This window comes from Engraulis encrasicolus, chromosome 7 (genome assembly GCF_034702125.1).
Source record: "Engraulis encrasicolus isolate BLACKSEA-1 chromosome 7, IST_EnEncr_1.0, whole genome shotgun sequence".
NCBI lineage: Eukaryota > Metazoa > Chordata > Actinopteri > Clupeiformes > Engraulidae > Engraulis > Engraulis encrasicolus.
This window is the reverse complement of record NC_085863.1, coordinates 52,672,723-52,677,312: the sequence shown is the minus strand read 5'-3', so window position 1 is coordinate 52,677,312 and position 4,590 is coordinate 52,672,723. Positions and strand designations below refer to the sequence as shown.

At 42.2% G+C, this 4,590-nt stretch overlaps 1 long non-coding RNA gene across 1 annotated transcript; it reads left to right on the top strand.

Annotated features, from left to right (window-relative positions):
• The first annotated feature begins 823 nt into the window (after positions 1–823).
• LOC134452289 (uncharacterized) lies at positions 824–2,042 on the top strand. The gene is made up of 4 exons (XR_010035419.1): positions 824–904; positions 1,335–1,505; positions 1,779–1,911; positions 2,030–2,042. It is a non-coding gene; the product is annotated as an uncharacterized LOC134452289 (long non-coding RNA).
• The last annotated feature ends 2,548 nt before the right edge of the window (positions 2,043–4,590 follow it).

The window sequence follows — 4,590 nt, the reverse complement described above, 5'->3', positions numbered from 1 at the left end:
GGGTGTCGACTTGAAAAACCGATATAACTGTTGACGTTTACTATGTGAAATATGTTCAATCTATGTCAGTTTAAGCAACATGGTTTGTTATCGGTGAGAAATGGTTGTCTATCCACAGAGTGCTAGTTGGTACAGTGGCGCTATCTAGTGGTCGTCTAAACTTAAATATCAAAGTGCTCAAGCTGTTCCCTCAGCGGCGATTTTATGTTATGTTATGTTCTTGTATGCCTACGACCATGGCTCTATTTTTTTTTTATCACCTGCCAAAATGTTGAAAGTATGTTATTCTTGCCATAGCCTACACACACTCACTGTTGGGTAAAAAATGGCTGGTACGTTTTTCCAGCCAAAGTGACTTTTCACCAGCATTTGGCTGGTGTTAATTTTAGAGCCTGGCTTTGGACTAAGAAAAAGTTGTGTTCATCTAGGTGCATGTAGAGGATCAGGAGGTGACGGACAGCAGGTGTACATTGTGCTGTTGGTCTAGCCAAGTGCCCACCACATTGCAGCCCTCCTCATTTGGGCGGAGAAGAACATGACCCGGACGGATGTGGAGTGTGTGTGGAGAAGGCCTACAGCACCCAAAACAGAGGACATTGTGGCCAAGAGGCTGTCTGTGATGGCACCTTCGACATCAAAAGGTTAGTAGCCCAGCCTACTTGGAATAATGACTCACAACCACAAAATATTTATCACCAGTTATCCATGCTTTCTGCTTTGATGTTGAACCTACATGGACCTACATTTTCTTTACATATTAAATTGAATTATATTTTATGCATTTATTTCAGCTGGAATTAACGCCCAGTGACCGAAGAAGACAAAAGGCTGGACAAGGCAGTCTTTGGCGCAATTTGGGCGTTTCACAGGTCTGGGCTTTATTTTAGCCCCAGAAATACATCAGGTATGCTTTCTGTTTTTTTATTTTTGATGTATTGTTATAATCATCCCAAGGTCTATACATTCTCTCGACTAGGAGTGTCGTGATAACCAAAATACCTGACAATGACAATAATAATCTAACACTTGGAAAATCCAAAATAATACTGTACGATAGGCTACCAGATTACTGAGGCCTACTGTACACAGTTAGCATTTACAACTTCTCATGTCAAAGCTGCAATCGTAGTGAATAGCTGAACAAATTCATTTCTACAATGACAAATCCACACTGACTATTTCCTCCTCACTTCAGAATGACGGCCAAACCAGAGGGCACAAACACTCCTTGCATTTATTTTAGATATACTTTTTGCCTGTGCTGTGTAACCAATTTGTGTGCCATATTGTTCTATGCATAAGTCTGTTTTTTCCCTTGATAATTGTTGGGGCAGGAATTTGACCCATCCCTACCAGAGAAACTATTTGATGGGATACTGGCCAGTCAGGAGTACAGCGATGCTCAAGACAAAGAGGACTTCATCATGACGTCTCTTGCTGTCAGCCAGCAACAAAAAAGAAGCCATCGAGAGGGCCACAGTTGGGCAGACGAGCAATGCATTATGGTAAGTACACATGGGCAACACAGCGCCAATGTTGGAGGATGTTTATTCAGTATTTGATATTGTAGAAAAAGCTGCTCACAGACATGAGACTCAATTCATTTTGAAATGGTAACTTTTTGACTTTAAAACACAAACAAATAATGTAAATGTAAATCGACACTTGTACAATTATTCTGCTTGGGGTCAGAAAGTTGCCATTTGGATTGACATGAGTTTTGTGTCGTATTTCCTTAATCATCTATGTGTCAACTAAAATGGCTTTCTCTGTAACAGGGCAGCATATCGCAAGAAGAGGATCACAGCGAGCAACTTTGGTTTGGTTTTGTCTGCAGTCAGAAGACAGTCTTTCCCACCTTCATTGTTCAAGACACTGCTGGGAGAATACAACCCCAAACAAGGAGCTCGTGTGAGTAGCGAACACACCGTGTAATGTTTTAGCCATTTACTAGGCTACCATTTACTAGGCTACTTTGCTATTTATTTGCTTTTGATTCTTACACTTGTGTTTCATTCTCTGTCCCCAGGCATGTGATTGGGAAATGGGGGTGCACGAGAAGAGGAGGCCAAAAGAAGTTCATGGAACAAAGTGGGAGACCATCCTGGAGAAGGGACTGTTCCTGTCTGACAGTGGCTGCTTGGGCCTCCCAGATGGCCTTCTACTGTCCAGCAATTACCTTGTGGAGGTGAAATGCCCATATTCTGCCAGAGAGAAAACAATCGCTCAGGCAGCAGAGGCAAAGGACTTTTACCTGTACGTGGACCAAGTCACCGGGCTATTTAGGTTGAAGAACACCCACAACTACTGGCATCAGAATTCAGGGCAACCTGCACCTGACAGAGGCTACCACCTGTCATCTAGTTGTAATGGACAACTCAGGACATGGCCATTGTAGAGATTAAAAAAGACCCAGCCTGGGTCAGCAATCTTAAGGTCCTGGAAAATTTTTTACAAGGACCATTTTCTGCCCCGTGCTCTCTTCAATAACAAATAAATGTTAACTTATTGAACTTATTTACTGTATGTGTCATATTTTTTTTAACACATTCTGAAATCAGGGGTTTATGAAAGTCAGCATTGATTTACACTGGACACAGCATGTGTATTTAGGAAGTTGTCTCATCTTGCATCTAGACCTTACAAAGGGAATGTCCAAGTACTTGCAAGGTAATGAAAGAACCGCACACCGTGAGCTCCCATTTACTCTTTTATTTATACTCTTCTCCCATTTACTCTTACTATTTTTTTATTCCAGTGATGTTTCGGAATAAAAATGGTGTAAATGGGAGCTTATCAGTGTGCAGTTCTTTCATTACCTTACAAGTACTTCACATTTTGAACCTGCACCCAACCAACAAAAAAGAATGTGGATGTGTGTGAGATTGGACTTGAATGCCCAAGTACTTAACACTGTTCTATGCTCCAAAATACTTCATGGTACATTAACTGAATTATTTCCTTAAAGTTATCTTGTTTTGTCCAACACCTGCGCCGCTGGAATGCCCAAGTACTTATCTTAGATATTCATTCTACATTAAACAATATTACTGTGTGAATATAATGCAAAAGACAACACAAATTAAGACATACTATAACATTTATTTATATACAATATTATGATAACTGATTATTTTATGATGACTGGTAAGATCAGACATCTACTTCCCTCAGGATGGGTGTCTGTAAGTTCATCAAGCACACACACACTTTCCAGATCTTGTTTCCATGTTTCTTGTACTGATGTGGGATCTCTTTTAAAATCCGAAATGTTTTCAGGCGCTGAATAGAACGTTCCACATAGACTCTGACACTGGCAATCAGTCTATTGTGGTGAACTTCCTGCAATGTGAACTGTCCCTCGACAAGGAATGTGGGGATGTTGAGGGAAAACACCTTCGGGCAAAATGTCGCGGATGGTGAAGCCCTTGTCAGCCATCACCCATGTCCCCTGGAACAAGTTGTTCCAGCACTCCACTGTCAGCTGTTATGGCTTTGTCGGATATGCTCCCACCATACAGTTCACTAACAAACGTGATAACTCCATTGGGCGCCACACCGACCAGAGCCTTAAGTGTGGTGCATCCTTTGTAAATGGCTGTACAGCTTACTTTGGTCCTCAAGGCTTTTCGGTGTTGCAGACAGCCACTTCAGTGCAGTCAAGCACAATACGGCAGTTGGGGAAATGGAGGAAGCACTCTGGCAGGGAGGTTTGGTTTTTTGAAACGGAAAGGGATGTTGTTTTCCATCATTCCAACGTACAAGAAGTCATAAAGGGCACTGGAGATGGTCATAAAAATATTGGTGACTGTGGGTTCGACTGCAGTTAAATCTGGTGGAGAGGTCTTCGATCCCACAATTCAGCCGGAGCTTCATCAGAGTTAACAGCAATTGATCAATTAGTGGCATACTTTGGACAGTCCAATCATAGTGATACTTGAGGGGAAATTTGGAAAGAAGGGCATATAGAAAGAAAACTGTGGCAGCATCAGGCATGCCTGTGTAATAAATGACTTTGCGGGGCACAGAGGATATTTGGTCGAAAGAAAATGTTTGCTTATGATTCTGTAGTTGTGCATGCAATCTTAAATTTTCTTCTTTCAGTTGGGCATTCTCCATTTGCAACAATTCGGTTGATCGTTGAACTTCAAGGTGGCATGAACCTGCCTCTGCCTCGTCTTCCTCTTCCTCAGTGGACAGGGAGTGTCTTCAGTCGTTTGGATGGCTGTTCAATGGACTGAAAAGCTTTCCCTCGTTCCATGCAAATCTTGTGGGTCCGGCTGCCTTTCCATTCGGGAAATGCCACCCGCAGATCCTGGTATTAGGAGTTGGAGTGAAATTGTCACGTCTGGGGGGAAAAAGACACACGCACATAGAAACTGTCATTAGTATATTGCATCACAGACTCCCCCATCATCTCTAGTCAACTTTGACCGGTGTAAAATACTATCTTGGGCCGTAACAACTGGCGACTGCAGATGTTAGAAGCAATGGTAATTGGTCGTAAGTAAATGTCACTTTTAAACTGGAGCGTATTCATTCAGACCAGTCGCTGTGTTTATATCATCTGGAATCGCCAGTTGAGGGGGG